This window comes from Chlorocebus sabaeus, chromosome 13, assembly GCF_047675955.1.
Source record: "Chlorocebus sabaeus isolate Y175 chromosome 13, mChlSab1.0.hap1, whole genome shotgun sequence".
Taxonomy (NCBI): domain Eukaryota; kingdom Metazoa; phylum Chordata; class Mammalia; order Primates; family Cercopithecidae; genus Chlorocebus; species Chlorocebus sabaeus.
This window is the reverse complement of record NC_132916.1, coordinates 41633944-41647800: the sequence shown is the minus strand read 5'-3', so window position 1 is coordinate 41647800 and position 13857 is coordinate 41633944. Positions and strand designations below refer to the sequence as shown.

The 13857-nt window shown below is 38.9% G+C and overlaps 1 non-coding gene across 1 annotated transcript; it reads left to right on the top strand.

The window, feature by feature from the left end:
• Nucleotides 1-13177: 13177 nt before the first annotated feature.
• Nucleotides 13178-13286, top strand: LOC119625406 (U6 spliceosomal RNA). Its single transcript, XR_005241614.1, has one exon. It is a non-coding gene; the product is annotated as a U6 spliceosomal RNA (small nuclear RNA).
• Nucleotides 13287-13857: the final 571 nt, after the last annotated feature.

Sequence of the window (13857 nt, the reverse complement as noted above, 5' to 3'; positions counted from 1 at the left end):
GCAGAGATGGGCTGAATCTAGTCATGTTCTTTTTGCACCCTCTCAGGCACAAAATGCCAAGAAGAACTATTCTGTTTCTCAGCAAGAGTGACAGAGACTGCTGATGGCTATAAGGCACATTGTCTGGTGGGAAGGCCCTGAACACAGTAGGCAGGTAAGACTGATCCTGGTAGCCTTGTGGGGCTACAGATGGGTCTGTACAGGAATAGACAGTGCCTCTGGAGTAAGTTTTGCTTATTCAATGAAAAATGAAAATGCTCAGAGTGCCTTAAAAAAAGCCGGAACAGAAGATATTGCTAGGCTGTTTGGATGGCTGACCATCATTTCTTCAGACTGAGGAACTCGCTGTACAACCCATAAAGTCTAACAATGAACAGAGAGTTATCCATGTTGGAGTAATAGTTTGATAGAAAAGTAGAATGGGCAATTGAAACACTGATTGTCTAAAACAAGGGGAAATAAAAGCATGAAGGGCTGGCTTCCACATCTTTACAAGTGGGTGCTCACACTCAACATGAACGGGACTAGAGTGTGCTGCAAGACTTTTTCTCTGTTTTTCTGATTGACCTGGGGAAGAGGAGGTGGGGAAGAGGCTGGTATGATGTTGCAATTCTTGCCAAAAGAGGAGTACATTGGTATAACGACTACAATTTTTTCTTTCTTCCTAGTCACCTCGTAAAAAGATTAGTTTTTCCCCTCTACCTGTGCTGAGGTCCTAAGACCAGGGCTGCAACTACAAGTTGCAACAGCAGGGATGATTTCTAAGTAAAAAACTGTAACTATGTTTTTAAACCTTATGTCAGAATTCCTAAGGGCATAATGGGCGTAGGTTGTGCCTTTACTCCCTCTAGCAATATTGGGGCTAGGAGTGAATGCAACTATATTGCCTGGTGGTAAAAATAGTTCACTAGTTCTGCACCTATGTGACCTTACCCTGTCTGAATGGGAATGAACTGAGGAGGAGCTAGTTGATTGATTTGTATTGCTCCCTACAATCTAGACCAGCACAGTGGTGATTCTAGTGTCCTCTCCAAAGGCAAAAGTTTGGGTAATAATGGAGAGAAGGATAAATCCTAGCTGAGAGTAAAGAAATGGATAAATGGGTTACTGAGAAAAATTTAATTTTATATTAACAAGGCAAAATAGTCTCAGAGCAAGAGACGATGTTGTCTCTTAGTTCAATTATCCCAGATGCCTGAAAGGGTGCATGATCACTTTTGCTTTTGGAAGCTGACAAGATTGAGAGGAACCCTGCAAACCTGAGTGGCCTCATCCTGGGAGACATTCATACAATCTGATGAACTAGATTAATTATTAATGATTGTGTGTAATATATATTTCACACGCATGTTTACAACAGCACAATTTGCAGTTGCAAAAATATGGAACCTGCCCAAATGACCATCAACCAATGAATGGATAAAGAAAATGTGGTATATATATATACCATGGAATACTACTCAACCATAAAAAGGCACTAAATAATGGCATTCACAGCAACCTGGATGGAGCTGGAGACCATTATTCTAAGTGAAGTAACTCAGGAATGGAAAACGAAACATTGTATGTTCTCCCGTATAAGTGGAAACTAAGCTATGAGGACACAAAGGCATAAGAATGATAAATTGGACTTTGGGCACTTGGGGGAAGGGTGGGAGGGGCATGAGGAATAAAAGACTACACATTGGGTACAGTGTACACTACTCTGGTGATGGATGCACCAAAATCTCAGAAATCACCACCAAAGAACTTTTCCATGCAACCAGATACCACCTGTTCCCCAAAAACTATTGAAAAAAAATCAGTGTGGGAAGGCTGTGGTGTTATAATATGTATTGGTTTATATCCATGGTTCCTGGCTCACAACTCCCATCGTCCTTGTTGCAATCTTTTGTTATAATATTGGGTTTGTCAGGCTTCAGGGGCAGGCCTCTGACCTTTTTCTGCCCTCCTTTTACTCTAATGTGCCCCCACTTTTCTGATTGTGGGTCTTAAGGCCCACCCATGAGAGGGTCCACCCTATACTCGGGAGGAAGGAATGCTGATATCACGAAGCTTCCATAAAAACCCAAGAAGAGAAAGTTCAGTGAGCTTCTGGATAGCTGAACATGTGGAGGTTCCTGGACGGTGGCATGCCAGGGAGGACACGGAAATTCTGCGTCTCTTCCCCCATAACTCACCCTATGTGTCTCTTCATCTGCATCCTCTGCAATGTCCTTTATAATAAATTGATAAGTGGAAAAAAGAAAAAGAAACTGAAACTGAAGGGACAGACAAGTGTGCAGTGCCTTATAAAGCAAGCCGGAGGAGAGTTCCAGGCTTTACTGTCTTCAGAGTTTCTATTTCTTGCTCAGAGGCTAGGATTCCACCGTGCCTTGAGGCATGCACCTGGGTAATGTGGAGAGGAGGGGAACGTGGAGGCTCAACATCCATGTGTCAGGCAAAGCTAGGGTCCTTGTACTCTGGGAAAATTCTCCTGGAGTCATGCACATCTATAACAGTACAACCATCATTCAGAGCCCACAAGATAAAGATGTAAAACTCTGTTTCACTCATAATAGCCACCAACTATTGACCTGAGCATTGGAATCAGACACAGAAGCTGAGTCTCAGGAGGCTCAGCTAATAGGCTCCAGTGCCTCACCCTTTTTGCTCTGAGCCCCTCCATCTGAGCCAGGAACCAAAGTAGGAAGAGCTGGAGAGGGACCCTGGAGAGCAAGTGGTTAACAGGGAGAGGGCAGCAGGAGGCAGAGGATACCATTGGTGTGGTAGAGGGCTGGAGGGTCTTCCCATACTGAACCCGATACTGACCTTCAGCCTTTAGGCTGAACTGAGAGATTAAAACCTCTGAGAAATTAAAACCAATATAGTCAGAGCAAGGGAGGCTGAGAGGAGGGAGTAGGAGAACTGAAGAGCCCTGAGCACAGCCTTGCTCCTGCCCTCAACTGCTATGCTCATGTGATATATGACACAGTGAGAAGGTGCTGGACAGGCAGTCAAAGAAAACTGGGTTCTAGCCCTGGTTCCACAATTCCATGACCTGGTGCAAACCCCTCCCCATCTTTCAGCCTCAGTTCATTCATCTATACAAGAAGGAGGCATGGATGACCTGCATCACCTCCTGTGTGGCTATCAGGATGCTGTGAGACTCCAAGGAAGTGGAGGCAATCTCTTGGGATCTCTGGAAAGTATTACTAGAAGCTTAAAAAATAACAGAAACAATAAAAATGTGGTTCCCATCCCCTGGCCTCCCACTGTGGCTCTCAGATGTTCAGACCTGAGATCTGAGAGTTCCCAAATACAGGTATCTGACATGGATGGGGCAAGAATAGAACATCCACGAACACTGCAGTGCCCACAGAGAGGAAAGGTGTGAAGCATGGGACAAATGAGAGTATCCATTCAGAAGTCACTCTGGTGCCGATGTTGCTAATGTGGGGGTTGTTAGTGTGTGGGGAAAGGGAGTGTATGGGAACTCTGTACTTTCCACCCAGTTTTGCTGTGAATATAAAATTGCTCTAAAAGTAAATTTTACTAATTAAAAAAAACCTATCATCCGCTTTTCTAAAGCATTTTATCTCCTATATTTACAAGTTGTATCCTGAGAAAAGGTCCTTATTTAGTTAAATACATGAAGGATTGAATTTCAGCATGATTGAGAGCAGAGAGGCTTTGCCTTTCAAAGAGATTTTTTTCCATTTTCTCTGAAAATGTTAATGTTATGTCATGTGATTTAAACATTTTCATGATTCCAGACCAAGTGAAGATGATCAAAGTTCAGAGAAAAACAAGAGAGATAAAAATCTTGAAATCAAGAAGTTGAATAATCTTTCTTAGCAGAGATTTCTAAGTAAACAGGGAATCCTTTATGAAGTTTAATTCCAAAGTCTTTAGTCAGACAACTATTCTCTTAGTTAATGGAACTTCTATTTGGATAGAGAGTATAGAATTAGGAGATTGAGAGGCAGGTTGTAAGGAATCCAGAAGCCCTGACACTTGGTTGGCAGAACTCCTGTTGGAAGCCAAGCAGTCTGATCCCAGGCACTTTCCTTTTCCCCTCTCCTTGCCCCCTGTCTTTATTTCTTTCTTTATTTTTTGAGACAGGCTCTTGCTCTCTCACCCAGGCTGGAGGGCAGTAGTGCGATCATGGCTCACTGCAGCCTCATTCTGGGCTCAAGTAATCCTCCCATCTCAGCCTCCTGAGTAGCTAGGACCACAGGTGTGTGCCACCACTTGCTCTCTGTCTTGGCACCCTGCTCTTTACTGCCTTCTCAAAGTTACCAAATGAGATCTTTAAGGAGACAAATTTGGCAGACTGTGGTTAAAATATGAGCTAAACAGTTTTTCCTCCACCTCCTTTCCACACTGTTCCTCTTTGCAGTTTTTTTTTTTTTTTTTTTTTTTTTGAGACAGAGTCTCGCTCTGCTGCCCAGGCTGGAGTGCAGTGGCCAGATCTCAGCTCACTGTAAGCTCCGCCTCCCGGGTTCACGCCATTCTCCTGCCTCAGCCTCCCGAGTAGCTGGGACTACAGGTGCCCGCCACCATGCCCGGCTAATTTTTTTTTTTGTTTTTATTTTTTATTTTTAGTAGAGACGGGGTTTCACCGTGTTAGCCAGACGGTCTCGATCTCCTGACCTCATGATCCGCCCGCCTCGGCCTCCCAAAGTGCTGGGATTACAGGCGTGAGCCCCCGCGCCCGGCCTCGTCTTTGCAGTTTTAAAGGGTGCTCCATGCTTATTCTGTGATCGTTTTTTATAAAGCTTTGCTCTCTTGTTGCAGCTTAGAGATCTCTTTGAGATGGTAACTGATCGCATCTTACCAAAGATTTATATTTTAAGAGGAGCTATTGAAAACTAACAATATCAATCCTGTCTCATTTCCTCAGCCAAGGTTTTCTGTCCCTCCTTGAAGGTGAACCCAATTGGCTTTATTCCTAAGACTTCCCCTGAGTGCTGGGACACATTTGATATTCTTCCTCACTAACAAGGGGACTTGGAATTAAGTACTGTTCATCAGATTCGGGGCCTGGGACCCACGACGTCTTCGTACCTATATTCTTAAGTTTTTTTCCTCCAGTTATCGAGTATAACTGGGATTCAGGGCATAAGCTTAGGGTTTCTGGACCCTCCCTGGGAGACTAAGAAGGTCTTGCTTTTCCTTGGAAGGAGCTAGTTTGCCTGATCTCCAGTTGGAGACATAACAGGGAACTGCCAAAGACAAAATGGCACAACGTTGGAAACTGTTGAGACCAAGAAAAATGTCAAGACTAGGCCGCAAGTAGAATCAGGGTTGGGTTTTCCAGAGCCAAGCAAACTAAACAGTCTGGTTTGGGGACAAAAAAATCTATTCATGTGGGATGGTAAGGCCCCTGTTATGCTTCTCATGCGTGTCTGACTGAGGTATTAAAAGAAAGCTTCTATGCTCAAATAATAAAAGCACAACACTGGGAATGACAGGCTGAGGAATTGAAGCTTTTGTTGGAGTCTCAGCCAGATACTTCTGCACACTATACTAGGTCACTGGCTCTCTTCTGCTAGTGCCCAAGAGTGACTAGATTATTATTTTAGAGACAACTGTTTCCTTTCTGCCTTCCTGTCTTTCATGATGGCGAAGCCTATTTCTCCCTTGTTCTTCTGTATGTTCACATATCACAGAAATCCCATAACCCTCTTAATTCGCTCTGTGGGAAATCTGCTCTAGAAATGTACAATGTGCTGTGTTCTAAAAATGTGTTATATAAAAAGAAGCTATTAGATTTCAGCTTCTGGGAAGATGGAATAGACACGCTTTTCCTTATTCCTTCCACTAAGTATAACTAAAAATGCAGAATATTATGTATAATACAAACATAAGATTTCAGAAGGAAGAGAGAAGGCAGACTGCCTAGAGACATTGGGACCTGAGAAGTGACACAGTGGTGAGTCGCCTGGGTTTTCTTTTTGCTTTACATACACCAGACTTAGAGCTGAATAAGGCTGCAACCGGCAAACACCAGCAGGCATAGACAAAACAAAAACAACAAAATAAAAAGCAACAAAAGCCAGTCCTCTCCAGTCAAAGGATCAGAAAAGGGTCAGCACAGCGTGAGATAAAACTTTTAGATAGTAACCGCTCTAATCCATTCAAATACCACAGTCAAAAGGTGGCCCTACTGTCACTCACACCAGCAAAGTGGGGCACCTAGACTTTCACCCTCTTGAGGCTGTAACAAAGCATCCCAACATCCCCTCCACTTTGTCTCCACTGACTCCACAAATGTCCCTCCACCTCAAATGTCAAGGAGATCAAGTGGGGAACCTGGACTTCTACCTCCACCTGAGAGCTCCATAAGTCAGTACATCACTCTTTTGCTGGAGATGCATCAGAGAGAAAGCCAGCTAAAAGAGAAAGTATAAATAAACTCCTGTGTCTCAAAACAGAATTCATTCATGTGTCACTTAATGTTGGGGGAATGCATTGTTAGGTGATTTCATCATTGTTTGAACATTTTTGATATGGTTTGGCTCTGTGTCCTCACCCAAATTTCATCTTAAATTGTAATCCCCACACGTCAAGCGAAGGACCTGGTGGGAGGTCATTGGCTCATGGGGGTGTTTTCCTCTTTTCCTCTATGCTATTTTCATGATAGTGAGTGAGTTCTCAGATCTGATGGTGTAATAGTGTTTGGCAATTCCCCACGCACTGCTCTCTCTTTCTCCTGACACCTTGTGAAGAAGATGCCTGCTTCCCCTTTGCCTTCTGCCATGATAGTAAGTTTCCTGAGGCCTCCTGAGTCATGTGGAACTGTGAGTCAATTAAACCTCTTTCCTTCATAAATTATCCAGTCTTAGGTAGTTCTTTATAGCAGGGTGAAAATGAACTAATACAATTATACAGTGTACTTACACAAATCTTAGGTAGCTCTTTATAGCAGTGTGAAAATGAACTAATACAATTATAGAGTGTACTTACACAAACCTAGATGGTATAACCTACTATACACCTAGGCTACATAGTACAGCTTATGGCTCCTGGGCTACAAGCTTGTACAAAATGTTACTGCACTGAATTCTGTAAGCAATTGTAACACAATGGTATTTGTGTATCTAAACATATCTGAACATTAAAAAAGTATAGCAAAAATACAGTGTTATAATATTATTTCAGACAGTCTGATGTGTTTAAAAATGTATGTGGAAGAAATATACTGTATAAGACTATCTTATTATAAATGAAATAAGTAAAAGGATGTAAAAGGAGGTAACATTTTTATACTTCACTTGAACAGGAAAAATAATGGCACCAGTAGATTATGATTAAGATCGCTCTCTCTCCATATCTTGAATAAAAGGTGTAGAGAGATACACTCAAAAACATTATAGATAAATACAAATGAAATTCTAGAAAATGTTTAAGTAATGCATGGAAAGTCAGGGAAAAGAAAATAGAGAAATGTAAAACAGAAAGAACAAATAGAAAAGAAAAAATATAATGGTAAACTTAAGTCACTCCATCACCCAACTATATGCTGTTTACGAAAAACTCCCCTCAAATATAATGATATGGGCAGGCTGAAGGTAAAAGGATGGAAAAAGTATATCATGCAAACATTAATCAATGAGAAGCAAGAGTGGTCATTTATCTAATAAGGTGACTTTAGAGCAAAGAAAATTATCAGAGAAAAAGACATTGTACATATATAATGATAAAAAGGTCAGTCCAACAGGAAGATGTGGCAATCCAAAATATGTGTACATCAACAACAGAGTCATAAGAAGAGTGAGGCAAAAACTGATAGAACTGAAAGAAGAAATAGACAAATACATAATTCTAATTAGAGATTTCAATGCCCCTCTTTCAGCAATTGATAGAACAACTGTACAAAAAGTCAGAAATTACATACAAGAACTGAACGACACCATCAATCAACAGCATCTATTTAATATTTAGAGAATGCTTTACCAACTAACAGCAGAACACATATTGTTTTCAAGTGCTCACAGTACATATACCAACATAGACAATATCCTGGGCCATAAAACAAACTTCAATAGCTTTAAATAATTGAAGTCATACAGAATGTGTTTTCTGGTCACCATGAAATCAAACTAAAAATCAATAGCAGAAATATCTCAAGAACTTAGAAAAAGAGGAGCAAACTAAAACTAACGCAAATAGAAAGAAGAAAAGAATAAAGATAGGAACAGAAGTCAATGAAATTAAAAACAGAAGGCCAGGTGCAGTGGCTCATGCCTGTAATCCCAGCACTTTGGGAGGCCAAGGCAGGCAGATCACCTGAGGTCAGGAGTTCGAGACCAGTCTGGCTAAAATGGCAAAACCTTGTCTTTACTAAAAGTATAAAAATTAGGTGGGTGTGGTAGTGGGTGCCTGTAATCCCAGTTACTCAGGAGGCTGAGGCAGGGGAATCCCTTGAACCCAGGAGGCAGAGGTTGCAGTGAGCCGAGATCACACCACTGCACTCCAGCCTGGGTGACAAAAGCAAGACTCCATCCCCCCAAAAAGAAAAAAAAAATTAAAAACAGAAAAACAATAGAAAAAATAGGTAAAATAGATTTGGATCTTTGAGAAGATCGACAAAATTGACAAACCTTCAGCAAGACTGAGAGAAAGAATAGAGAGAATATACAGATTACCAGTATCAGTATATAGAACAAGGGATATCATTACAGATTTTGCAGACATCAACAGGAAAATGATGAAATCCATTACTATAAACAACTCTACACACATAAATTTGACAACTTAGATGTAGTGAATCCCTTCCTTGGAAAACAAGAATTACTACATTTTACCCAATGTGAAACAGATAAGTTAAATAGCCTTTTAGCTATTAAGAAAATTGAACTTATAATTTTAAAGCTTTCAAAAAGAAGTCAGTAGGCCCAGAAGATTTCACTGGAGAATTTAAGGAAGAAGTAACATCAATTATACACAACCTTTAGAGATTTTATAAAGCTAATTTTACTCTCATACTAAAACAGACAATACAAAACAAAACAGAACAAACAACTTTCAGGCCAATATTTCTCATGACTATATATACAAAAATCCTTAACAAAATACTAGCAAATAGAATTCAGCAATATATAAAAAATGTACACCATAACTATGTTTATTCCAGGGATGCAAGGCTGGTTCAATATTTGAAAATTAATCAATGTAATTCACCATAACAGCAGACTTAAGAAAAAATTTACATGGTCATATTAATTGATGCAGGACAGACATTTGACAAAATTCAGCAGCCACTAATGAAAAAAACTTTCAGAAAAATAGATATAAAGGGGAACATTCTCAACTTGATTAAAAAATCCACAAAAAAATCTGCAGCTAACATTATACCTAATGGTGAAAGCATGATGCTTTTTTCCCTAAGATTGGGTACAAGGTAAGGATGTTTTCTCCTCTTACCATTCTTATTCAACAGAGTGCTGGAAGTTCTAGCCAGTTCAGTAAGGCAAAAACAAAAACAAAGCAGACAAGAAAAAAAAAATAACCAAAACAAGCAAAATAAAAATAATAATAAAAATAAAAGGCATATGAAAAGGAATAAATAAAAAATAAGACTGTCTCTATTTGAAGATGACATAATTGATTATGTAGAAAATTCCAAGGAACCGACCAGAAATTTTCTAGGCCACATAAGTGAGCTCAAGAAATTTGACGAATATAATGTAAGCATTCAAAAATAATATTTCTGTATGCTAGCAGTAAATGGTAGATGTCAAGAGTGAAGCTATAAAACCATTTTCAACTGTGAAAAATATAAAATATTTAGGTGTGAATCTACGAAAATGTGTACAAGACTTGCATGCTGATGACTACAGAAAGCTGATGAAATAAACCAAATGGAAGAAACCAAAAAAGATTGAATTTAAGTGGAGAATCATACTGTGTTGATGAACTGGAAGTCTCCACATATTGAATATGTACACTTTGCCTAAATTGCTATATAGGTTTAATGCAATTCCTATCAAAATCTCAAAAAATATTTTTTGTAGACACAGATAAAATTATTTTAAAATATATATGGAAAGGCAAAGGAACCAGAATAGCTAAAACAATTATGAAAAAGACCAGTAAAGTGAGAGGAATAGTATCTTTCCCATATCAAGTCTTAATATGTAGCTACATAATATAGCACTGGTAGAAAGATAGACACATAGACTAATGGAGCAAAACAAATAACCCAGAAATAGACGTACACAAATATGCCCAATTTATTTGTGAAAGAAGTGCAAAAGAATTTCAATAGAGGGAAGAGAGGCTTTTCAACAAGTGGTGCTGAAGCAGCTGGACATCCACAGGCAAAATAAAAACAAAAACAAACAAAAACCTTAACAAACACAATTTATCCAAAAATTAACTCAACCTGGATTATATCTTAAGTGTTAAAACTATGAAATTTTAGAAAAAACATGGGAGAAAATCTTCAGTGTGTAGGGCTAGATAGAAATTCCTAAACTTGGCACTTAAAATGCACAATCCATAAAAGGAAAAATTGATAAATGGAACTGCATAAAAATTTGCTCTGAAAAAAAAAAAAAAAAAAAAAAAAAGCCTAAGAGGATAAAAAACCATGTTACAGAGTGGAAAACTATTTTCCAACCACATGTCTGACAAAGGACTGCTATCTTGAGCATATAAAGAACTCTCAATATTCAACAGTAAAAAACTCGAGCAATCCCATTAGAAAATGGGAAGAAGACATGAAGAAACATATGACATAAGAGGATATATGGATGGTAAACAAGCACATGTAAAGATGCTGAACATCATTATCGCTTAGGGAAGTGCAAGTTAAGACTATACATTATCAGTAATACTTATCATAATGGCTAAAATAAAATGGTGACAACACCAAATACTGGTGAAGACATAGAGAAACTGATCACTCATTCATTCCTGGTAGGATTATAAAATGGTACAGCCACTCTGGAAAATAATTTGGCAGTTTCTTAAAATACTAAACATACAGCTCTAAACAAACCAGCAATCACACTCATGAGCATTTATCACAGAGAAAGGAATACTTATATTGACATAAAAACCTGTACACAAATGTTTATAGCAGCTTTATTCATAATATCCAAATTCTGGAAACAATTCAGATGTCTTTCAATGAATGAATGAGTGGTTGAACAGTGCCACATGCATATCATGGAATACTGCTCAGCAAAAAAGGCAAGAATCTATTGATATACACATCAGCTTGAGTAAATTGCCAGATTCATTCCATTTTGTACTGAGTGAAAAAGGCCAATAACGAAACGTGATATGCTATATGTTTTTGTTTATATAACACTTTTGAAATGACAGAGTTGTAGAACTGGAGAGTACATTGGTGGTTGCCAGGTGGTAAGGGGTAGGGGGCAGCAGTGAGGAAGTGGTATGGCTGTAAGAGGGCAACATGAGGGATCCTAGTGGTGATGGAAATGGTTGTGTCTTGACTATATCAACATCAATATCCTGGTAGTGATACTGCACAATTGTTTGTTGATGGTACCAGTAGGACAAATTGGGTAAAGAGTGTCCACTAGATCTCTCTACATAATTTCTCACAACTGCATGTGAATCTAAAATTATCTCAAATTTAAAAGTTAAAAAATTTTTTTAAAGGTTGTTGATGATATACACTATGCTGGAGGACCACAAGGCAAGACTACAATGAAAGGCCTTGCAATTTCCATGTCAATCTAAAGATATTAAATTAGTTTGAGTCTGTGCCCTTGAGATTTGGGCTCAGGCCTGATTGAGGCTTGGCTTGATTTATGGGTTTCTGGACAGGTCTCCTCCCATTTATTAATCTACTGCTTAGAGAAATTTGGTTCATATCCACTGAAGAAGTTAGGGGAGGAGATTCTTGTTCAACTCCTATTCTGTACAGTTACCAAGTATGTTTGCCCACACAACCTTAATACTAAAACCAACCAACCTTTTTTTCACCAAAAGCAAAAAGGTATTATTTGTATGTAGATATGTAGGTTATATGAATCTTTTATTAATGAATTCATAGATAAACTCATCATGTAACTTGATTGTGAGGGGCAAAAATAAACTTGAATAGCCTATCCTAAGCTGTCATAGGAAGAAATATAGGCTCATTTTCGTATCAGAACAAAAATGCAACCATAAGGCAATATCATTTCAGAATTTTCTTGCAAAATAATTAAAGTTTTCTATTTTGCAAAGGATGCAATGGACAAAATTTATAGAAGGATGGAAAGATTGGGAGAAGATATTTGTAACTCCTAAACACACAAGGGACCAATGTTTGCAACATGTTTGTATCTACAAATTCCTCAGAAAAATACAGAAAATGTTACTTAAAATGAGCAAAATAAATATGACAATCATTCACAGAAATCCAAATGCCTAACGAGTGTATAAAGAGTTGTCAAAATGTCTTAGTAATAAGAGAAATGTGAATTTTCAATGCAATGAGACACCAATTTACACTGACGAGAATGGCAAAAATAGTTGGATAATACAACATTTGGTGGTGGTGTGGGGTCACAGGCAACCTTCTGCACTGCTGGAGGGAATGTAGGCTAGTATAGTTTATGGACAGTGATTTTGCTGTCTTCAGCCACATTAGGTACCCATAGCTCTACTCCCCTGCCAGGATCATAACAGGACATGAATGAGGAAGTAGAGGAGTTAGGATGTCCATCACTTGGAATAAGCAAATAAAACTTGGTGATGCACACCATGGAGCACAATATCACATTTAGAAGCAATGAACTAGACGTACAAGTAACAGCACAGACAGATCTTTAAAACATAGTATAGAGTAAGAAAAGTAAGATGCAGATTGGAACCATTATATGTAATTTCATATAAGGGTTTAATATACACAAACAACAATACTTTTTTTTTTTTTTTTACAAGGTTTCACACAAATTCAAGAAAGCATATAAACCACATTACGACTGTTGCCTGTAGCTGGAAAGAGAGCAGGGTTGGAAGATAAATATTATATACGTAAATAAACAAAAATGAGCTGGGTACAGACCTTGATGATACCGGGCCTTGAAATGAGTATGGTTAGCTCCATCCTGGCACCTGAGGTAATTAAAGGAGGACGAGATGAAGAAGTAAGGGAAGGCTGGTTATCTGGAGTCGAAAGCTGGGTAGATTGAATATAAACAGCAGCTAAGAGGTATTGGTAAATCTAGTGCTCACTTTGGCAGCAGCACATATACTAAAATTGGAGTGATACAGAGAAGATTAGCATGGCCCAGTGCAAGGATGACATGCAAATTTGTGAAGGGTTCCACATTTTTTTAAATTTCCCACTCATCAACCAGGAAGAACCAAATTTACTCTTCATTCACGCAAACATTCATTTACTCATTTAGTAAATAACTTTTCTCTGTCCACTGGGAAAAAAAAAAAAAAAAGAGGTATTGGTAAATTTAGAAAGACACCTGAAACATGCATAGCTCAGCTCTTTATCTTTCTCTTGGGAGCCAGCCTCCGTTGTGAGGTCTTGCTTAGGTTTGGGCCTCCTAGGATTGAGTGGGCAAATCTTAATTCTGTGGTTTAGCTAGTAGGCCCATTTGGGCTCAACACTTCCAGCTGAACTTAATTAGTAAAGACTTCCATTCTTACTTTCTTACTCAAATGGCTCATCACTGGGTAGGTAAGAGGGATGCTATTAATTGGGAGCCCTTCTTGGAGACTACAGCTTTCACAGGCATGCAAGTAACCTGAACTTTGTTATTATGATGATTTGTCAGCCAATTTTTCTATCATCTTATCCACCTGGATCAAGGTACAGCCTGGACCTAACAAAAAGCAGCGTATTGAGCTAAGGAGTAAAGGTACTATTCTCACCACTAGAGAGGAGTGTAG